The sequence below is a fragment of the Eleutherodactylus coqui genome, chromosome 6, assembly GCF_035609145.1.
Source record: "Eleutherodactylus coqui strain aEleCoq1 chromosome 6, aEleCoq1.hap1, whole genome shotgun sequence".
NCBI lineage: Eukaryota > Metazoa > Chordata > Amphibia > Anura > Eleutherodactylidae > Eleutherodactylus > Eleutherodactylus coqui.
Genome location: NC_089842.1, coordinates 175,339,333 through 175,364,126, shown reverse-complemented (window position 1 = coordinate 175,364,126; position 24,794 = coordinate 175,339,333).

Here is a 24,794-nt window from a genome sequence, read left to right as displayed (position 1 = left end):
ATAAATGCTAGCAGGGTTGGGAAAAAAGTTAGACAATGGTAGGCGACTAGGGTGGCACCTTACCACAGATCGTGGAGGAGCATCTTTTGTATTGCTCACTGATAATCTTTCCCAGCTGGTCCTCCTTTGCTCCAGGCACACTGCACCGAACTCCGGAGCCACCATTGTGAGAATGTAGCGTGTCAAGGCATAGTGCAACGTCAACAGCCGAGGAGGACCGAAGATACTTCAGCTGCAAACTTTGCAGTCCCTGGGAGAAATTGCCAAATCGGTCTGGGCCGAATGGAGAAGAAAAGTAAAATGAGTCAACACAGTAAACATTTGCTCTACCTGTAACAGTTAAGATGCATCTAAATCTCTTTTATTATAGAGTAAGTTGGCTTTTAATCGATTCTAGGGTTTGCAGAGGGTGGTGCCAATTTCCTGCCTAGAGCACTGGATCACCATGTCCTGACCCAAAATGCTAGTATGCCATTATATGGTAACTGAAGGCTAAGTGTCATTATATGGCATATGATTACTAAATGTCAATGTATAACATCTGTGGGATTCTCCATGGAGGTTTCTGATCACTGTGGGATCTTGAGTACTAGTTTACATTCCTTGATTCAACTCGCCTGCTAGTCCTTGTATTGATAACTCAAAATAGGTACATAAAATCATAAGTTTTATATTCCTAACCTCACATTTGCCTGAGCTTCTCCACCCTACACACAGTTAAAAGGTTACACTTTATGATTTAATAGCATCAACATCTGCTTATTCTCTTTTCTTTGTTAGCTCCTGTGCAGGCTTATGGGAATCAAGTTTAACCTCTCATTTATGCAAAATATTAGAGGCTCCAAATATTTCACAGTTTTTCAATGACTGAAAAACAAATTCTTAACGCCAGGTGAAACACAATCCCAGTGCTTGTTAGAGTGCTATATTAATGTGGAGGGAAGATATTCTCCACTGCCTATCACTTTTTGGAAAACTGAATAATTAGATTAGAAGAAAACTTCCAAAATAATAAAATATTACAAAACTGTTATGAACTACACTGCCACGCCTCTCTTCCCTGTTTGTTGGATGCCAATTTTGATTTTAGGTGGCTTATTCAAGTTCTGGCTGCATCCATCTATGCTTCATTTCGCATCAGCAAGTCAATAGTTAAAGGGTTTTTTCAGTTGTAAACTACTTATCCTTAGGATAAGTCATCGATAGTAGATCACCACGGCTCAGCAACTCATTATCCTCACCAATTAAATGTTTATTGGACAAGTGTACTCATTCACTGAACTAATTTCTACTGCAAGCTAACAGCTATGTACTCACTGCAGTGGCTAGGCTTGATATTACATGCAAAGTTCCCATTCATTTCAATTAGAACTTTGCCCTTAATACCAAGTTGGGTCACTGCAGTGGAAACGGAGCTATCTGCTTCCTGCAGAGATCAGCTCACTGCAGGAACACACCAGCCCAGAGAATCAGCAGGAGTCCTGGGCAGCAAACCCTTGCTGATCTACTAGTCTATCCTAAGTAAAGGCCAACTGTAGTTTACAACTGGACAGCCACTTTAATTCTTCACTGGATCTGGACTCTCTTATTATTTACCTATGTCTCATCTGCTAATGAAGTTCCTCTATATATACCTGGTGCTTCTTTCATTTAGTTCTTGTGTGTTAGTGTCAGAGCTCTTATATATGGGACAGAATATTCCACTATGCAGAAAAATCCACAACAAAATCCACATGCCTAATGTCTAGATTTTGATGCGGAATTGAAAATGGCAGAATTATGTCATCAATTCCATTTCAAATGCCGCATTTAGACCTGCGAATTTTGACAGTGGAATATTCCATAGTGTGGCGCCCGAGCACGGGGCCTAGCGGAGAGACAGTGGGGAACAAGATGGTTGTCAACGGTGGCTCTATTGTCCCTCCCTGGAGCGTCTAGACATGGCCTGGCCCAGCTGCGCACAGTGGCAAAATAACAATAGTAGCAGGAAAAGATATATATATGTTCTTGTGACGCCAGTACCTCTTTAAATGTAGTGTTCTGGTAACAATAAAATGAAGAGTCCAAACCAGACTTGTAAGTAAACCAAAGGTACAAACTTTACTCCACGATTATAAGGTTAATTAATAGAGATGAGTGAACACCAAAATGTTCGGGTGTTCGTTATTCGGAACGAACTTCCCGGGATGCTCGAGGGTTCGTTTCGAACAACGAACCCCATTGAAGTCAATGGGCGACCAGAGCATTTTTGTATTTCGCCGATGCTCGCTAAGGTTTTCATGTGTGAAAATCTGGGCAATTCCACAAAGTGATGGGAACGACACAGAAACGGATAGGGCAGGCGAGGGGCTACATGTTGGGCTGCATCTCAAGTTCCCAGGTCCCACTATTAAGCCACAATACCGGCAAGAGTGGGCCCCCCCCCCCTCCCAACAACTTTTACTTCTGAAAAGCCCTCATTAGCATGGCATACCTTTGCTAAGCACCACACTACCTCCAACAAAGCACAATCACTGCCTGCATGACACTCCACTGACACTTCTCCTGGGTTACATGCTGCCCAACCGCCCCCCCTCCCCCCCCACAGCGCACACCAAAGTGTCCCTGGGCAGCCTTCAGCTGCCCTCATGCCACACCACGCTCATGTCTATTTAGAATTGCGTCTGCCATGACGAGGGACCGCAGGCACACACTGCAGAGGTTGGCACGGCTAGGCAGCGACCCTCTTTAAAAGTGGCGGAGCGATAGCCCACAATGCTGTACAGAAGCAATGAGAAATAGAATCCTGTGCCACCGCCATCAGGAGCTGCACACGTGGGCATAGCAATGGGGAACCTATGTGCCACACACTATTCATTCTGTCAAGGTGTCTGCATGCCCCAGTCAGACCGGGCTTTTTAATTCATAGACACAGGCAGGTACAACTCCCTATTGTGAAGTCCCTGTCGAACCCACCGGCGGTACACAGAAATATCCCATTGCATTGCCCAACACAGCTGAGGTAGTAATGTCGTGCTTAATGCAGGTGGGCTTCGGCCCACACTGCATGCCCCAGTCTGACTGGGGTTCTTTATAAGTGTACAGATGTAGTAAAAACTCCGTGTGCACCTACAGCATGGGTGGGTGCCAGGAAGCCACCGGCGGTACATAGAAATATCCCATTGCATTGCCCAACACAGCTGAGGTAGTAATGTCGTGCGTAATACAGGTGGGCTTCGGCCCACACTGCATGCCCCAGTCAGACGGGTTCTTTAGAAGTGTACAGATGTATTAAAAACTCAGTGTGCACCTACAGCATGGGTGGCTCCCTGGAACCCACCGGCGGTACATAAAAATATCCCATTGCATTGCCCAACACAGCTGAGGTAACGTCAGCTGTAATGCAGGTGGGCTAAAAATTAATTTGATTACACTGTAGGCGAGGGCCCACAAAAATTGCTGTATCAACAGTACTAATGTACATCCCAAAAATTGGCCATGGCCAGCCAAGAGGGCAGGTGCAACCCATTAATCGCTTTGGTTAATGTGGCTTAAGTGGTAACTAGGCCTGGAGGCAGCCCAGTGTAACGAAAAATTGGTTCAAGTTAAAGTTCCAATGCTTTTAAGCGCATTGAAACTTATAAAAATTGTTCTGAAAAATTATTTGAGTGAGCCTTGTGGCCCTAAGAAAAATTGCCCGTTCAGCGTGATTACGTGAGGTTTCAGGAGGAGGAGCAGGAGGAGGAGGAGGAGGAATATTAGACACAGATTGATGAAGCAGAAATGTCCCCGTTTTGGATGGTGAGAGAGAACGTAGCTTCCATCCGCGGGTGCAGCCTACGTATTGCTTACGTATCGCTGCTGTCCGCTGGTGGAGAACAGAAGTCTGGGGAAATCCAGCCTTTGTTCATCTTGATGAGTGTTAGCCTGTCGGCACTGTCGGTTGACAAGCGGCTACGCTTATCTGTGATGATTCCCCCAGCCGCACTAAACACCCTCTCCGACAAGACGCTAGCCGCAGGACAAGCAAGCACCTCCAGGGCATACAGCGCTAGTTCAGGCCACATGTCCAGCTTCGACACCCAGTAGTTGTAGGGGGCAGAGGCGTCACCAAGGATGGTCGTGCGATCCGCTACGTACTCCCTCACCATCCTTTTACAGTGCTCCCGCCGACTCAGCCGTGACTGGGGAGCGGTGACACAGTCTTGGTGGGGAGCCATAAAGCTGGCCAGGCCCTTAAAGACTGTTGCACTGCCTGGGATGTACATGCTGCTCGATCTACGCACATCCCCTGCTACCTTGCCCTCGGTACTGCGCCTTCTGCCACTAGCGCTGTCGGCTGGGAATTTTACCATCAGCTTGTCCGCAAGGGTCCTGTGGTATAGCAACACTCTCGAACCCCTTTCCTCTTCGGGAATCAGAGTGGGCAGGTTCTCCTTATACCGTGGATCGAGCAGTGTGTACACCCAGTAATCCGTCGTGGCCAGAATGCGTGCAACGCGAGGGTCACGAGAAAGGCATCCTAACATGAAGTCAGCCATGTGTGCCAGGGTACCTGTACGCAACACATGGCTGTCTTCACTAGGAAGATCACTTTCAGGATCCTCCTCCTCCTCCTCCTCCTCAGGCCATACACGCTGAAAGGATGACAGGCAATCAGCCGGTGTACCGTCAGCAGCGGGCCAAGCTGTCTCTTCCCCCTCCTCCTCATCCTCCTCATGCTCCTCCTCCTCCTCCTGTACGCGCTGAGAAATAGACAGGAGGGTGCCCTGACTATCCAGCGGCATACTGTCTTCCCCCGCCCCCGTTTCCGAGCGCAAAGCAGCTGCCTTTATGGTTTGCAGGGAATTTCTCAAGATGCATAGCAGAGGAATGGTGACGCTAATGATTGTAGCATCACCGCTCACCACCTGGGTAGACTCCTCAAAATTACCAAGGACATGGCAGATGTCTGCCAACCAGGCCCACTCTTCTGAAAGGAATTGAGGAGGCTGACTCCCACTGCGCCGCCCATGTTGGAGTTGGTATTCGACTATAGCTCTACGTTGTTCATAGAGCCTGGCCAACATGTGGAGCGTAGAGTTCCACCGTGTGGGCACGTCGCACAGCAGTCGGTGCACTGGCAGCTTAAAGTGATGTTGCAGGGTGCGCAGGGTGGCAGCGTCCGTGTGGGACTTGCGGAAATGTGCGCAGAGCCGGCGCGCCTTTACGAGCAGGTCTGACAAGCGTGGGTAGCTTTTCAGAAAGCGCTGAACCACCAAATTAAAGACGTGGGCCAGGCATGGCACGTGCGTGAGGCTGCCGAGCTGCAGAGCCGCCACCAGGTTACGCCCGTTGTCACACACGACCATGCCCGGTTGGAGGCTCAGCGGCGCAAGCCAGCGGTCGGTCTGCTCTGTCAGACCCTGCAGCAGTTCGTGGGCCGTGTGCTTCTTATCGCCTAAGCTGAGTAGTTTCAGCACGGCCTGCTGACGCTTGCCCACCGCTGTGCTGCCACACCGCGCGACACCGACTGCTGGCGACATGCTGCTGCTAACACATCTTGATTGCGAGACAGAGGAGGAGGAGGAGGAGGGTGCTTTAGTGGAGGAAGCATACACCTCCGCAGATACCAGCACCGAGCTGGGGCCCGCAATTCTGGGGGTGGGTAGGACGTGAGCGGTCCCAGGCTCTGACTCTGTCCCAGCCTCCACTAAATTCACCCAATGTGCCGTCAGGGAGATGTAGTGGCCCTGCCCGCCTGTGCTTGTCCACGTGTCCGTAGTTAAGTGGACCGTGGCAGTAACCGCGTTGGTGAGGGCGCGCACAATGTTGCGGGAGACGTGGTCGTGCAGGGCTGGGACGGCACATCGGGAAAAGTAGTGGCGACTGGGAACTGAGTAGCGCGGGGCCGCCGCCTCCATGATACTTTTGAAGGACTCAGTTTCCACAACCCTATACGGCAGCATCTCAAGGCTGATGAATTTTGCTATGCGGACGGTTAACGTTTGAGCGTGCGGGTGCGTGGCGGCGTACTTGCGCTTGCGCTCGAACACTTGCGCAAGCGACGGCTGAACGGTGCGCTGAACTACACTGCTGGATGGGGCCGAGGACAGCGGAGATGAGGGTGTGGGTGCAGGCCATGAGGCGGTAGTGCCTGTGTCCTGAGAGGGGGGTTGCATCTCAGTGGCAGGTTGGGGCACAGGGGGAGAGGCAGGGGTGCAAACCGGAGGCGGTGAACGGCCTTCGTCCCACCTTGTGGGGTGCTTGGCCATCATATGTCTGCGCATGGTGGTGGTGGTGAGGCTATTGGTGTTGGCTCCCCGGCTGAGCTTTGCGCAACAAAGGTTGCACACCACTGTTCGTCGGTCGTCAGGCGTCTCTGTGAAAAACTGCCAGACCTTAGAGCACCTCGGCCTCTGCAGGGTGGCATGGCGCGAGGGGGCGCTTTGGGAAACACTTGGTGGATTATTCGGTCTGGCCCTGCCTCTACCCCTGGCCACCGCACTGCCTCTTGCAACCTGCCCTGCTGATGCCCTTGACTCCCCCTCTGAAGACCTGTCCTCCTGAGTAAGCGTTGCACACCAGGTGGGGTCAGTCACCTCATCGTCCTGCTGCTCTTCCTCCGAATCCTCTGTGCGCTGCTCCCTCGGACTTACTGCCCTTACTACTACCTCACTGCAAGACAACTGTGTCTGATCGTCATCGTCCTCCTCACCCACAGAAAGTTGTTGAGACAGTTGGCGGAAGTCCCCAGCCTCTTCCCCCGGACCCCGGGAACTTTCGAATGGTTGGGCATCAGTGACGATAAACTCCTCTGGTGGGAGAGGAACCGCTGCTGCCCAATCTAAGCAGGGGCCCGAGAACAGTTCCTGGGAGTGTTCCCGCTCCTGAGCAGGTGTTATTGTAGTGGAGTGAGGAGGCTGGGAGGAAGGAGGAGCAGCAGACAGAGGATTCGGATTGGCAGCAGTGGACGGCGCAGAACTGCGGGTAGACGATAGGTTGCTCGAAGCACTTTCTGCCATCCAGGACAGGACCTGCTCACACTGCTCATTTTCTAATAACCGTCTCCCGCGTGGACCCATTAATTGGGCGATGAATGTGGGGACGCCAGAAACGTGCCTCTCTCCTAATCGCGCAGCAGTCGGCTGCGACACACCGGGATCAGGAGCTCGGGCTGTGCCCACACCCTGACTTGGCCCTCCGCATCCTCGGCCACGTCCACGTCCTCTAGGCCTACCCCTACCCCTCAGCATGCTGTATTACCAGTGATTTGATTTCACAGGCAGGAAATAAATTGGCGCAAGACTGCAGGCCAAATATAATTTTTGCCCTTTTTGGAAAACGAAAGGCCCCACTGCCTCTAGTGAATGAATTATCTAAGTTTAATAACTGTGCTGTGTCCCTGCTAATGTGTCACAGAACGTGAAGGTAGCAGAGTTATTATAACTCTTGGAGAGCAGGTATTTTTTTCCCAATTAAGGAAAGCAAATGGCGAAGCCAGCAGTAAAGCGTAGCTGGGTGCGTCTGATTTAGCAATGTTGTTCACGCAGCTCACACGTGTCCACCGCCCTTAGGACGGACAGAGGCTGGACAAATAGATTTGTTTTCAGTTTTTTTCCACCAAAAGGCAGCACTGCGTATATTCAATGAACATGAGAAGTTTAATAACTGTGCTGTGTCCCTGCTTATGTGTCACAGAACGTGAGGGTAGCAGAGTTATTATAACTCTTGGAGAGCAGGTATTTTTTTCCCAATTAAGGAAAGCAAATGGCGAAGCCAGCAGTAAAGCGTAGCTGGGTGCGTCTGATTTAGCAATGTTGTTCACGCAGCTCACACGTGTCCACCGCCCTTAGGACGGACAGAGGCTGGACAAATAGATTTGTTTTCAGTTTTTTTCCACCAAAAGGCAGCACTGCGTATATTCAATGAACATGAGAAGTTTAATAACTGTGCTGTGTCCCTGCTTATGTGTCACAGAACGTGAGGGTAGCAGAGTTATTATAACTCTTGGAGAGCAGGTATTTTTTTCCCAATTAAGGAAAGCAAATGGCGAAGCCAGCAGTAAAGCGTAGCTGGGTGCGTCTGATTTAGCAATGTTGTTCACGCAGCTCACACGTGTCCACCGCCCTTAGGACGGACAGAGGCTGGACAAATAGATTTGTTTTCAGTTTTTTTCCACCAAAAGGCAGCACTGCGTATATTCAATGAACATGAGAAGTTTAATAACTGTGCTGTGTCCCTGCTTATGTGTCACAGAACGTGAGGGTAGCAGAGTTATTATAACTCTTGGAGAGCAGGTATTTTTTTCCCAATTAAGGAAAGCAAATGGCGAAGCCAGCAGTAAAGCGTAGCTGGGTGCGTCTGATTTAGCAATGTTGTTCACGCAGCTCACACGTGTCCACCGCCCTTAGGACGGACAGAGGCTGGACAAATAGATTTGTTTTCAGTTTTTTGGCACCAAAAGGCAGCACTGCGTATATTCAATGAATAACAACTGTGTTGTCGCCCTGCCTATACAATTCTTTCCCTGCAGTATCAATGGAGGGTGCAATGGTCTGCAGAGGCGATTTTGAGAAGCAAAAAAAAATGCAGCACAGCTAACAGCAGCCTGGACAGTACTGCACACGGATAAATATGGCCCTAGAAAGGACCGTTGAGGTTCTTGAAGGCTACACTCACTCCTAACACTCTCCCTGCCTATGCAGCACTTCTGTCCCTAATGCCAGGTGCAACAGTCTGCAGAGGCGATTTTGAGAAAAAAAAATTTGCCACTGCTAACAGCAGCCAACACACAGCTATCAGTGGCCCTAATAAGGACCTTTGGGGGGTCTTGAAGCCTACACTAACTACCAATTCTTTCCCTACAGCAGCTCCGGTACAAACAGCACTGTCCCTCATCTAACTCACACCGCATCTGAGGCGAACCGCGGGAGGGGCCGACTTTTATGTTCGGGTGACACCTGATCTTCCCAGCCACTCACAGCAGGGGGTGGTATAGCTTGAACGTCACAGGGGGAAGTTGTAATGCCTTCCCTGTCTTTCAATTGGCCAGAAAAGCGCGCTAACGTCTCAGGGAAGGAAGTGAAAATAACCAGAACACCGCATGGTGTTCGTTACGAATAACGAACATCCCGAACACCCTAATATTCGCACGAATATCAAGCTCGGAAGAACACGTTCGCTCATCTCTATTAATTAACAGTTCACACTTTGTAGAATTTCTAGTTAGCATTTCAACAGTTTTACTTTGCAAAAATATGTGTACTTTTTCCTTAACGTTTCCATTGCTTGGAAAAACTGAGTCCAATCTGGGGTAGTTTTCTGGATGGATATTTATGCAAGAATGGAGTTTATGTAGGGTTGTCTGTACTTTCCCTGACTTGTGATTATACAGGGGTAAAATACACTCACTACTGAGAAGTATTCTTTGTATACGTCCTCCTCCTCACTGTAGTGTGTTCCTAGCACTTTTCTCCACCTTCTGACCTCTGGTAGTTTTCCCAATTGCTGCAGCTCCTTGCACTGCTTCCTTTCTCCTTTACCTCCAACGACCAACTCCTCGACTCCTCCTTCACTTCCTGCCACTTTCCTGCACTTTTATCTCTTGTTATGACACACTTCCTGCTCACTTTTCCCGGGCTTGGTTAGACTCCTGCCATTCCACCAATCAGAGATTTTACTGACAAGCAGCAAATCCGGGAGAACGGTTGTCGGGCAGACTAACCTCAGCCCGATTTCTGCGAAAGACAGTGTCTTCCCTCTGAACTATACCTGCTATGTCTCTGCAAGAGCTCACAGTCAGGTATTCGGGACTTGCTGACTATTTGACTACCCTGTAGTACTTTCTGGGTCACTACAATAGCATCCTACGGGATATTTCTTTTTATGTGTAAGAGCCCATAGGCACTCCCTCAAGCTGCCTTATCCCAAGTCATCTGTGCCAGGCCTACCGGAACATAAGGTGCTTCTAACCTTAGCATTCTTATGGACTCTGCATTTCGTGTTAGCCCTTGGACTTTCTATAATGTTCCCAGTTGATATTAATAGCTTAATCCTAGTCCAGTCCTGTGTCCTTTCACTGCTGTAGTATCAATTAATGTGCCTTCACACGGGATGGAATATTCTGCTGTCAAAGACCGCACTAGTATTGGCAGGTCCAAATGCAGATTTTGATCCAGAATGGACAGTAGAATTCTGCCATTTTCAATTCTGCATCAAAATATGCACGTTAAACATGTGGATTTTTCTGCACGACGAAATACTCTGTCCAGTGTTAAAGCACTCATAGGATCCTCTTTCAAATCGAGCTTATACATAATAAAAAATTACAAGCTATTTTTTGGGGGGGGAGGTACATTTTTTGGTAATTGTGTAAGAGTACTTTATCATTTAAATAGATATTATCTTACTAGTAATTATTAGGAAATTATAGTACCAGTGCTTCTGGTGGTGCAATGCGCCACACAGCTCTGCTACATGGTACATCCATTATGATCCCCACACATCACACACACAGCTCTACTACATGCATCTTGATTCCCACACAAGACAAACACAGCTTGACTCCTCCCACAGAAGTGATGTCACCACAGGTCTTTTAGCTCACCGGATCTCTGTGGTGGCAGTAGGTCAGTGTCTTCTGTCAGGACTGCTGAGCCTTGTCTGAGATAATAACGGCTTAGTTGTACTCTCATTGTGTTATTTTTGTCCTCCCCTACCAAGAGCCCTAACTTTGTTGGTCTTCTGTAGGTCAAGCTCTGTGTTTTATATATGTTATAGGACCTTCAATGAAGTCACCATTAGTTTTTTTAGTCAAAGTCAAAAGTAAATCCTAAAGAGAACAAAAGTATAAAAGAAGAAAAATCAATTTTTCTATTTTGTATCCAATTCCCTTTCTTGTTTACAAAAAAATGCACAAAAAGTAAACAGTATAAACCTGGCCCAACAGTTATTCTTAATCTCCCCAATGCACATGCATGTTCAGGTCAGCAAAGCTTGAGGGAGAGGGCAATAATTCACAATTGTTTCTCACAGTAGTTTTTTCCTTTGAGAGCAAAGGATTGGGCATGTTGAAAACTAACAGCCCAATCCTTCTTTCCCCAAACATCTGCCTTCTGGAGGAAAGTCAGGATACCCCCATACACAGTAGATGGTTAGCCGGTCCTCCGAAGTCGGTAGGTTCACTGGTCATTTGTCTGATATATAACTATGTATAAATATATCAGGGGACAATACAGAGATCTCTCCCATCATCTGTTTATACCCAGGACTGTGACTGTGACAAGGGGGCGCCCTCTAAGTCTAGCGGAAAGAAGGTTTCTACACCGACATAGAAGGGTGTTCTTTACTGTAAGAGCAGTGAGACTATGGAACTCACTGCCTGAGGATGTAGTTATGGCGAACTCACTAAAAGAGGACAAGAGAGGCCTGGACGCCTTTCTTGAGCGATACAATATTATATGTTATAATCATTAAGAACTTCAAAAGGGTTGTTGATCCAGGGATTATTCTGACTGCCAGATTGGAGTTAGGAAGGAATATTTTCCCTTAAATGGAGAAAATTGGCTTCTACTTCATTGGGTTTTTTTTGCCCTTCCTCTGGATCAACATTGGGGGTAATAGGCAGATTTATAATGGAGCCATCATGGAGCTGGGGGTTCAGGTAAGAATAGTTATTATAGCTATCAAAAATATCAGAACCCCTGAAGAAAAGCATAAAATGCAATGTGACCAGAGCTTTAATAGTCTATTGCTAATATATATTGTGCTCTAGAATTAGCCTTAAAAATGAGAAGCATTGTGTATTCCAATGAGTTACAGGGAATTTTTGTTTTGTTTAATGAAATGGTTCCAAATGTGACAGCATTCATGAAAAGATTAATTACCAGGAGTAAAGGAGGAACGATGCCAACATTTGATAGGATTTGTACATAAACCAAGAACCTGCTGTGCTCCCAGGTCCATAATATGCAGTCCTGATCTGAGGCCTATTGTTTCTTTCAGGAGAAACAACAGACTTCAGCTGATGATCCAAAGGACATTTAAATACAATTTGTGTAAGTAAAACAACACAAGCCATTGGAAATAATGGCTTTCTGACAGACCTGTTGAGAAATGTGGCATAAGATAAGTAGTTCTCGGCACTGTTACAATCTTAATCAAAAATCCCAAGCTCCCAATTCCCCAGTGAAGGACCAGGTTTAGAATTGAGGTGTGAAACTAGTCGCTTTGTCACAACTGCATGTAGGTGTCACAGGGAATAGGATTATATCTCATTGTTTTCTTCCTGTCAAAATATTTAAACAGTTATTCTAGAAGGCCGGCTTCAATGGCAGCCACAGATGAAGCTTTGCTTGCAAATGCTGTTATATTACCATATAAAACCTGTGCGATTGCAGCAATTTCTTGCACAATAGCAATTATCTACTTACACAAGACCTAGTGAAGTCAAGTCCGGGGATAGGCCAGAGGGGTAGGTGTGGAATTGGGGGCAGAAGGTGTCGACAAATGGATATAATGGTGGTTGATCCCTAGGATTCATTGGATTCCATACATCTCTGCAGTATGGCACATATAGTGCCGAGGTTATGGGGTGCACTGGAACAGACCACATCTTACTCAACTAATGACAATGTCTTTAATAACTGACCAGTCAAACTTACACTTCAGTCGGCTGGAGGCATGTCAAAAGCAGTGATGGATTAGAGAAGTGCATTGGTATGACCGTGGGTTTTGGCAAACAACATACTTTAGCAGAACTTGCCAATGTCTTCTCCAGCGCCTTCCTCTTTTCTCAACTGGAATCCTGCGTCTACAGCAAGTTGCTTGGGCATAACCCTGAGTGCAGGATCCATGTGCACCAACTGATGGAGCTGCTGCAGCTTGCATGGGTCAAGTTGAGTATGGAGGATGTTCACTACCTTGTGGAATCTGTCCCCTGATTTCTTAATGCTGTGATTGCTGAAAAACATGGATCATCCTGTTATTGAGTAGATGTTCCTAATGTAGTGAGCATTCCAATGTCCAGATTAGAATTGTCATACATACCCAGATAAATAAATAATTTATTCAGTATCCAGATAAATAGGACATACAATGCTTTGATGAATAGTGCAACACAGTACCCACACATGTAGTTCATAGAGCACTCAGATGAGCATGGCCATACCTCATTTGGTCCATCCACAACACAAAGGAACTTACCTTTCCATAGCCTGACATAGAAATGCTGCATGCAATATTATTCTGTTTGGTACAAGGAGACATCCGACTTCACAACTGATCTGAATACTATGAGATCACTTTTGGCATCACTTTCCTTCCAGCATTTCACTACCACACCAAAGGAAACCTGACATCCTGATTGATTAAACTAATGATAAGTGAAGTGCTCCAAATCATAATAATGCTAGTTACACTAACACACTTATATATACTATATATTTTAGATGAAATGCCCTTTTAAAACAAACATGCCTTCTTTTTTTCCCATTTTTTCCCCATGGATCTTGCATACAGCAGTCTGGGCTGTAGGAGACAATTGCAATAATGCATAAACATATGGTGTCTGTTTCACACAGTAATAGTGACTGTTTAATTTGAAAGCAGTTACAATGGTCCTAAATCCGCAGAGTCTCCAGGATTAATTATGGACACTAGACAGAAATCCTTTCTCCTTCATGAAACTATTGGATAAGGCTGATAGCATAGGATCAAAAAGACAGTGGTTTCGTATTGAGAAGAAAACAGCATCCATCTCATCTCCAGATCTGCACATCATCCTGTTAAAATCAAGCCACTTATTTTAACAAGGTCAGTAATTAGGTGGAAGGAAGAGCACAGAAGCTGTCCATGGTCCTTCGGAGTGTTTTTTTTCACATGCCTGGTAATGAAAGGCTACCGGATTGTTATTTGTGACACTGTCATATAGCTATGTCTCTGGAAATACTTTACTTTTCTATGGGAGGAAATCTGTGTTCTATGATTTCAAGGGCATTAAGTTAATTCCATAGTGTTCAAGTTACATGAAAATATGTTCAATTGTGATGTTTTCCAATAATATCTTAAGAGGGGGCCTGTTGAGAGTAGGTAAAGGTTACAGAAAAAGTTAGATACTTGTGTATTCCTATGAAACACAACTATTGCACACGTTAGTAACACTACTTGTTCTACATGGAGACTTTTTGTAGAGCCGCTTTCCAATTTTGACTACTAAGGTACATTTGAGGGCAACTTTAAAGTTGTAGCTCATGGTTAAGCTTGGAAAATGTTACTACAAAAAGCTCTCCAGCTAGCTGCAGCCTTATGCTTATATAAGCTTGGTATAAAATATTTTGCAAGATGTTGAGCTTTCCAAGAAGTATATCAGTGGTTTCATTTGTGATATGTTCTTCAAACATTATGAGATGTTTTTATGTTTTTTTACAGCTTGGGGATGTTTCACATAGTATGGTCCTGGTCCATTGGTTGTAGTGCAAAGTACCATGAACATGGAGGTATGCCCTGACATTCTCGACAATTATGTGCTGCTAGCAATGTGGTAATACTCTGGGAATGGTCAGTAATACTTCCAACAAGACAACGTACCTTGTCACAAATCCATCACTGTTTTACATTGGATTGAGGATATGGATGTTCCACAATTGGACCGGCTGCGCAGCGTCCAACCTGAACACTACTGAACATCTTTGGGATGAACTATAAGGCCGGATCAGGAAATACGAACAGCGTCTGTCATCTAATGTGAAAATGTATAAAATCAAACGTATATGAAGGAACAGTGGGACCCCGTAGAAGTCTATGCATGCCGTATTACAGATCAGCACAATTCAGAGGTTGTATAATGCTACTATTTTTTGTACTCTAATAATAAACCCTAATCTTAAATAATGTGTAGGAGACCGATTACCACCGTTTCTCGTCTTTATACCCAACCCACTCTGAATGGTTGTCACTTACCACTCCCATTATTCCCATTATGGCTCTTTGTATGTAAATATGTAGTCTTTATAACCTTTAATGAAACGCTGTTTTATTAAAAAATTGCCTGGGATTACAATTAAAAGTCTCATTCAATGTAATGGAAGAAATGCCAGGAAGTCAAAGAAGACTTTCATCTGAGAAGCAGAAAATGGCTTCTTCCCATCTTCTGTGTTTTTTCATTTAATTCTGTCAATTTCACCTTTATCAATCATAATGACGTGCCTAGAACAAGCGGCTGCAGAATAGGCTTCTTGACTTTGGGTAGAAGATAGTCTTCTAATCCAGATTTAGCAGGTGATGTCATTATGTGCTTCAAACACAAAAGGCAAACAACTTCTTGCTTTGATGCCCATAGCAACCAATGAGATATTTGCAGAAATTAGTTTGACTGATCAAAGCAGAAATCTTACTGGTTGTTATTGGTTACAACTGGTATGGACTCAGTGAATGCCTTTCTCATTTGCACTGTATTTGCACATGATCCAAGGAACCAGAGCTAAAACATGAAGGTCCTGGGCCCCAATGCAAAATTTGTAACAGGGCCCACCACCTACCATCTACACATGATACTCCATAATGCTTAAGGAAAATCAGGTTTGCCAAAATTTGCACAAATGTATTAAAAATAGAAAAACCTAAATATCAAATTTACATAAGTATTCAGACTCTTCTGTTGAGGCACCTTTTCTATTGACTACAACCAGGAGTCCTCTTGGATAAGACAATACAGGCTTGACAATCTGGTATTCAAAGGGCTTTTTTAACCCAACTTCTCTTGCAGATCCTCTCATGCTCCATCAGGTTGTATGGCATGCACTGATGTACAGAGATGTTCAATCAAGTATAGTCTGGGATCTGGTTGGTTTCCTTGAAGGCATTTACAGACATGTCTTCAAAGCACTCTTGTGTTATTTTAGCTATGTTCTTTGAGTTATCTTGTTTACTATCAAGGATCTTTCTGCACTATGTTCTGTTCATTTTTTCCTTGACCCAGACTAGTCTTCCAGTTCCTGCAGCTAAAAAATGGAAAAGCAAAAGTATTACATAAAAACAAAGATTGATGGCAGAAAAAGACTGCTAGTCCATCTAGGCTCCCCTTTTATTATCCCTTAGGCCTAATGTCCACGGGTGGGTTTGATTTGCAGAATCTACAAATCAAGCTGCCCATTGGGAAACATGAAATAAAGAAAATAATGCATGCAGATTTGATTTGCGAACCTTTTGGTCCGGAAAACAAATCGCGGCATGCTTCATTTCAGTGCAGATCCTGCACAAACGGCTTCCATTGAAGACAATGGAAGACGTCCAATCCGCGGCCTGTCTGCAATTGAATTGCGGACAAGCTGCGGATTCTGCAGGAAAGCAGGAGTTTAAAAAGACTTCACAGATGAAGATAGAAGACCTGGACAAGTAAGCAGAAGACCGGCAGTGTCCTCAGCCCCGGGCAGGGTTGGATTCCGCTGCAGGTTCCCATCTGTGAACATGAGGCCTTATTTCCTTTTTATTTTTCTCTTAGGATTGATATATGTTATCTCATGTAGGTTTATATTCACTTAATGTATGTTTACGTTTGCTGATTTCTCAACAATTTCAGCTGAAAATCTGTTGCATTTTCAGCCATTTTGGAAAACTCCTTGAAGTCATAATTGATAATAGACTGATTAAAACAAGCAAATAACATGATTGCACCATAAGACAGAGTCATTTGTAGAGAGCTGTACAGTCACGTGGAGCCATAAATACTCTTTAAGTCGCTTTAGGATGCTCAGTATGATGCTATATTATGAGGCTATCCCCCCCTAGCGGCAATGCTGCATCCATAATTTAGCAACACTGTACGACATCATAGAAGTCTACAGAAGTCAATGATAATGGATAGACAAGAAAGAAAGGTGCAGAAGCCATGTGCTCTCTGTGTACAGACAGGGAAGACTTTGGGTAGCATTGCATTTTACATGACATTAGATAGGCTTTCAAGTGACAGTATTCTGAAGCTAAGGTTGGAGTACTAACCTTTTTTTCATGATTATATTATGGGTTATTTTATTAACAACTGATACTTTTACATCACTGAAAGGGGTTGCCTGGTTTGGAAAGTCGATTTTAAAATACTGTATAAATGAATTCTGCAAGTGGGGGGGAGGGGTCCTTCTTTGTAGCCTCTATTATATAGTTGGAGAAGACCCAGCCTATCAATATATAACACAGCCCATTAATTTAAATGAAAACTATGTAATCCTTTACTTATCCTACAGAGGCACTGTAGGGAAAATGGACCCTTACAAATTACAGTTGATTGCTGAGGGTCCCATCACCAGGAACCCCTGTCATGGCATATTTTCAAGGAACGCTTATAACAAAGCTACTACTTAATATTAATACACTGCCTAATGGAGGAGATGCCACGCCATGAAGAAATGCTTACAAAGAGACAAAACTAAACAAACAGGTAAAGAATTAAGTTCTGAACAATCAATTTTAATTTCAAACAATTACACGTCTCCTGTGACCCGATAATCAGTAAGTAGTGGGGCCATCATGTTGGGCAATACAATAAATAATGTGACATGGCATTTATTAAATGAGTGCTCGAATACTGTCCTGAGGTAGAGTTGACCATGTAGTATTGACTATTGACCACAGTTCATCTTCCATATGTGACTGTCCCACAGATTCTTGACTGCAGTGAGATCTGGAGAACATTCTGGCCACAAAATCACCTGGACATCTTGCAAAGCAGGACTGCTGATGCTTGTTTTGTGGGGCTGTGCTTTATTCTACAGGAAAATAGTGTTGGGTATGCCCTGAAGATACAGTAGTGCGATTGGTGCAGCACCCCATCAACATAACAGCATGCCATCAATGTGCATCTGATGCGTACTGGAAGTGATCGTCTATTGATGCTGATGGCACCCAAACCATGACTCTACGTTGACAAGCTATGTAGCACTACAAAATAGCAGAAGCAGACCGATTGCCAGGTCGCCCCCGACCCTCGTTTGGTGATCATCATTGCTGAGACAGAATCTCAATTTGTAACTGAATACCCCACTGTGCCATTCATCACGCTAGATGGCCCTGGAGTAACACCACTACGAGCGTTCACGATGATGGTGCTGTGTGACGGGCAGTCTTCAAAATGGATGGCTTGACCGCAAACCTGCCTCAGGCAATCTACACGATACTGTCATTGTTGATATTGGAGCATCCAAAGCAAAGACCAATGGGCTGTACGTATCGATATGGTGAAACCTTTACTTAACTTGTCCATTTAATGAAACGGCTCATGACAACATCTTAGGGTCCTTTTACACAGGACGACCGTCAGGCGCTTTAGCGCCCAACAATAATCACCTTATGCTTTGTCGTTCAGTCGCTGCCAGCATTTACACTGAATGAGTATTGTTTATATTCCTGCAATTTCTTTGTCGAAACATACCCTGAAAATTGCAGAATGCTGCGACAAAATCTTCGTGGTTTATATTTTGTGTTTAAAGTGACCCTCCTGGTTAAACCAAGATGGCCACACTGCTTCTCTGACTACTGTAGTAGTAGTGCACCCATGTGTACATTACTTTATGGACAGCAACCACATGCATTAGGCCGTACAACTCATAAATGCATTATGGTGGCCGCACATCATTACCAACTATTCAGATGCAGCTGAAAAAAAATCTTAATGCCTTGTTTGCAGGACAGGATTGTATTGTAACTTCAGAATGGATAACCTGCCAGGTTACAGTTGCTGTGAAGGATTCCCTTTGCTTTAATCTTGCCGTTTTTTTCACCTAATTAATTTCCCCCTTGCCTGCTCCAATGTCCCATAAGTGTGTCTTGTTTGGAAGAGATTAAGAGTCATACACTTCATTAGGAAGGTGTAAATTATAAGAGAGGCCCTCTCCATCCACCTGCCTAATTGGGTTAATGAAGCATCTCTGTGGGCCTACTACTAATGCAGCGAGCTATTCAGATCTCTGTAGACCTTAACATTATGTCTACGAGCTCACAAGTGCTACAAAAATTGAACACAAGGGTATAGCAGAGCTCCTTCACTTCACTCGCAGCAGCGTTTGACATCATAGTAGAGAACAGTTTGTGTACAGCTGAATATGTTATCAAATGTCAATGTGGTAAACCTAAAGTCCACAGCTTATAAAGGTGCAGCTTAGGGTTAACTGATAATTGTAACATAATCACCTCACTAACTCCTCTCCTATACTAATGCCTATTATAGCGCTGCTAAACCACTGTTACCAAAACCGTAGCAAATCTATTTTGCTCTACTACTCCCTATGGTGCCGCTTACCAGATCTTGGCAAATATAATACCTATATGTCCGGCATACAAACATCATGTCTCTATACAGGGCTCCCACACATGGCTTGCTTTGTATCATGGATAGATAGTGAGGGTTGTCTTGGCATTGTTAAAAATACCCACAAAAGTGAAGGTGACAAATAATAACTTTATCCAGTTGTCAAAATCACTTAATGTACCAAATGATGTATGAACCAGACTATCTAACTTGCAAGTATTATGTTAAAGGGACATAATGCTGTAGTGGTAGGCTTTACTGTAAAGATGGGAGCAATGAGATGAAGATGAATATGGCACATGTCCTAATCCTACTGCTCCATGCCAGGCTAGCATAGCTAAAGAACTGGTCAATGATGTCAAGGAGTTTTATGAAGTTCCTCCAGAAGCAGCACCACACCTGTCCATGGGCTGTGTCTGGTATTGCAGCTCAGCCCCGTTTGATAGAATTTGGTTCAGCTACAATACCAGACATAGGTCTTGGACTGTTCTTTTGAAAATCAAATATTCTAATACTGCACATCCTTTACATAGTTGACCAGTTCTTTAGTCTGGCATTGAGCGGTAGGATTAAGACTTGTGCCTATTTTCACCTTATAAGGTTCCAATCTTTGCAGTAACCCTGTCACTCTTCATTCTTGTATTTTAACTGAATATATACTGAATGGTCACTGCATTAGGAAGACCTACTCAATGACAGGTTGGACCATGTATTTGGGAAATCACAGCTTACAGATATTGGGGAAGAAATTCCACAAGGTAGTGAACATCCTCCATACTCAACTCAGCTTATGCCCACTGCAGCAGCTACATCAGTTGGTGCATATTTTGCCGATAAGTGGGAGAAAATCTCACAGCCATTTCAAGCATATCTCTAACATTTTTAATAGGGTTGGAGTCCAGTAAGTTTAGGGGCCAAAGGAGTGTAGAGAATTCATTTTTGTGTTCCTCCAACCATTCCCTAGTGATCCGAGCTTGATGACATGGAGTGTTATTTTTGAAAGATGGTACGGTAGTCGGGGAAGATTCCTTGAAGATATAGGTGCATATAGTCAGCTAACAGGTCTTGTTGACCATTCAAAAATTGTGGTATGGTGACAATGGTCCAAGGCCATGCCAGGAACATGCTCCTTAGACTATGACATCACTGCCTGTTGAAACTCAAAGGGATATGGCTTCAAGGTGTTTACACCAGATTTAGATGCAGTCATGCTTACAGTTCAGCAGGAGACATGACTCATCACTCCAGATGACCTTCAGCCATGTGTCCAAGGTTCCTTGTTGACCTTCCTTGACAAGGCATTATTGGCAATGATCCAGGGTCATCAGAGACACCCTTGTCAGTCTTCAGCTTATAAACCCCAGTCAACGCAAGTTACGCTGCATGATTATTGTGGAAATGTGTCTAACTTCCCTACTGTTGTACTGCTGGGTCAGTTGCTTTACTGTGGCACATTGTTGATTGCCTCTAGGATCAACCACATGTGGCCCACCGCTGTATGATCTTCTGTCAAATGTCAACCAGTCTTGGCACATTCCTGATACCCTGGTTCGGGAAAAGCCAACAAGTACAACTGTTTCAGAAATACTGGCACCAACAATCTCCCTGCAGTCAAAGTCACTCAAGTCACCACGTCTACCCATGACTGCCAAATGTTGCCTTCTGCTTCAAAAAGGAGAGGTCAGCATGTTATCTAAGAGCAGATTTTGATGTGGCCATCACGTGGTACCGTTTTGCTGATCACAAGATGTCACATGTCAGCTGTTCCTCATATAAGAATTCTTCTTCAGTGTATGTATGACAATGCAATACCTTTATCACCATCCGATGTGCGTTATAGAAAAACATTTGGATATAAATTGAATTCTGTTTCCTTGCTTTTTAAAAAGCAAAACTAAAACTGTAAGATCCGATTGTTACATGTTCACAGGGATAATGAGATTTTCCATGTCACCATGTTTGGAAGTAATACCTTATTAACTCATTTAATGTTCTTGCATGTACTCATTAAATTCTGTTTAATAGGGGTGAGTCATGATGGCCATCGGCCAACACTACTACAGAGACATTTTTTAAATATTGTTATCTGACCTGTTGGGATAATTGAAAGTTCAGCCATAATTATGGCACATTGCCTGGAGAATAAATGTACAGGGTACGGTGTCCAGACATATCTCTGCATTCATATACATTGCACCTCCTAGGCTTAGTGGTGAAGTTCTACAAATTCTATGGATATACATGTTTAAGAGGTTCCTAGCTATGACTACATTCTCTATATTGTTCAGTATATACAGTACTGGCATATACAATAATACAATTTAGTCACCGGTATATATCAGTCTTTTGAGTTTACTTCATAGAGTAGAATAATGTAATTAGTCATGAGAGATATACTAGATTATTGGATTTTCAGAATATTAAAATGTCACAAAAAGAGACACACCAGCGTATTCATATTAGGACTCAGTATTACAAATACAACATTTTATATGAAATACACATAAAAAAAGAGACACTTTTAATTTTCGTTCAAGTGAAAAGGATGTCCATTGTCTCACTTAAAGTGACCCTCCTTCTGATTCTCGTTTTTGGGCTTTCAAGACTGCCACTGTAATTTTCTGTGCACTGCTCTCTGATTGGCCAATGTTGATCATGTGAGCAGGTATAATGCATTGGTAGTCTAACACTGCCAATGCGCTATAGGAATTAGGTAGGCTGAAGATTGTGTTGGTCCATCTTGGACAGCCAAAAATGGGACTTGCTGGAAGGAGCAAAAAATGGATGATGGAGGACAAGCACTGTAGCGTGAATGTGCAGCTACTCTTTAGCCTTAAAGGAAAACTACATGTTAACTGTAGACAATACCCTCTGTGCTTTACAATTATAAAAACAATATAGAAGTAAAACAACAAACAATGAAAACAAATGAATAAATGATGAGACAGAGGAGGGAGGTCCCATATATGAGAAGCAAAGTTTTAAACTAGTTCTGGAATTACACTTTGTTAAACAGGTTTTCTGGGACTCAAGAAAAGAAGTTAATAGGGCTTAAAATTAATAAAAATTGAAAACTCACCTATTCCGGCAGCTCCCCGTCCAGCACTGCCCGCCACATGGAACCAGGAAAACGTGGCAGGCAATCATCATTCATTGTGGACTTGACCGCTCAGCCACTCACAGGCTTTAGAGACCATACTCAATGACGTACACAATGTATGGCAATGAGAGAAATCCGCCAGGATAGGTGAGTATTTCATTTGTACTAATGTTAAGCCTTCTAAACTTTTTTTTAAGTCCCGGAAAACCCCTTTAATAGAAATTTATGTCATTATATATCCAATCCAGCGCTGTCTATTTTTTTGTATGTGGTTGTGTTAAAATGTTGGCCCAAGCTCCTTCATTCTCAGGATCGTTCTCAGCAGTTGGACACGTACTATTCAGATACTGACCTAGAAATATCAACCTTTTATGACTTTGTGTCGAAGCTGATGCACATGTTTAGTGTTGAGCGAACGAAACCAGTTCAAATGGGACAATTTTATCTTGATTGTCATAGCAAGGTGCAGAAAGCTATCTTCTCTTAACCCATTAAAAAGCTATTGTTCTTTTATCTTAACACAACAAAACCCATTGTAAAGTAATTCAAAGAGTACATAAACCACTTTGCTAGCATGGCTCACCATGATATCATGTTGTGTTAATAGTCAAGCTAAAAATCAACCCATCCTTACCTAAGGCAGTTTGTTGCAATGGTGTCTTTTTATTCTACTACAGCTCAGTGTTGCCTTGCAGTGCTAGGATCCTAGGTTCAAATCTGACATCTGCATGCAGTTTGTATGTTCTCCCTGTGTTTCATAATAATCATCTTCATTTATATAGCACATACAATCTCCATGCAGATGTTGCCCTTGATCAGAGTTGAACCTAGGACTCCAGAACTACGAGGCAACAGTGCTAACCACTGAGCCACAATTCCTCGTCTTTTTCTTCTTCCTTCTCCTCTTTCTTTGTTCGAACTAATTTAGACTGAACCAAACTTTTCAAAAGTTCGCTCATTTCTATACACGTTTTATTATATTTTATGAATGAGGTATAGAGTATATAATAACAGCTAGAATTCTAATCACAGGACAACCTAGGGGCACATTTTTAAACTGTTTTGTGAGTTTCTGGTGTAAGAAAAGTCGCAAATGCTTGCAGAAGTTGGTGTTTGTGCAAAAATATCCAACTTATTTCCTTTTTGACCCCGAGCCCACTAGTTGTTTTTTTTTTTCAAGGGGTTGTCCCGCGCCGAAACGGGTTTGTTTTTTTTTCAACACCCCTCCCCCCCCCCCGTTCGGCGCGAGACAACCCCGATGCAGGGACTTAAAAAAAAAACAGCACAGCGCTTACCTGAATCCCCGCGCTCCGGTGACTTCTATACTTACCGGTTGAAGATGGCCGCCGGGGTCTGCTCCCTCCGTGGACCGCAGCTCTTCTGTGCGGTCCATTGCCGATTCCAGCCTCCTGATTGGCTGGAATCGGCACGTGACGGGGCGGAGCTACACGGAGCTACACGGAGCCCCATAGAGAACAGCAGAAGACCCGGACTGCGCAAGCGCGTCTAATTTGGCCATTAGACGGCGAAAATTAGACGGCAACCATGGAGACGGGGACGCCAGCAACGGAACAGGTAAGTGAAAAACTTTTTATAACTTCTGTATGGCTCATAATTAATGCACAATGTACATTACAAAGTGCATTAATATGGCCATACAGAAGTGTATAGACCCACTTGCTGCCGCGGGACAACCCCTTTAAGTTGGTGGAGTTTATCAAGAGGGGTAGTGCCTGCCCCAGACCAACAAAATGATCTATATATTACACCAGAAACTGCCATAAATTATTCCAGAAATGTACACCAGGTCGGACCTGACGTACATTTCTGAAAAGGCGCACGGAGGTGCCAGGATGTGCTGAATGCATGAAAAGTCTTGCACCTCTTCATGTATTCAGTGCTCTGCGTGCCGAGGAAGATCTTACTGAGCTTGGCGCAGGACATGCCAAGCTTAGTAAATTTCCCCCATAGTATGCATGTCTTAGTGATACATATCGTATTTTAACTGGTATTAGATATTCTTACACATGATCAAATTATTAATATTATTTATGAAATCTATGAATTGAGATAAGTTTCGGCAGCTAATTTTATGCACTTGTTTGATTTACTTCTGTACCATTTTTGCAATCCATACTGGCTCAATCATTTCAACAAACAGGCCTAACATGTGATTTTCTTGTTTTTCTGTTTTAATGCATTCACCTGAATGACCTCTGCTCATACACATTCTGCTTCCTGCCAAATGTAACTAGATAGGGGACACCTGCACCTGTGAATGTTTGTCCTGAAATAGAGAAGGGACAGGGATGTAGCTCTATCCAGCAGAGAACTGGAAGATAATGAACGTAGTAAGTACATTTCATTTCTTAAAGGAATATGTGATATTTTTGAGTTGTGGATCTGACGAACAAGTAGCCATAAATGTAGATGGTT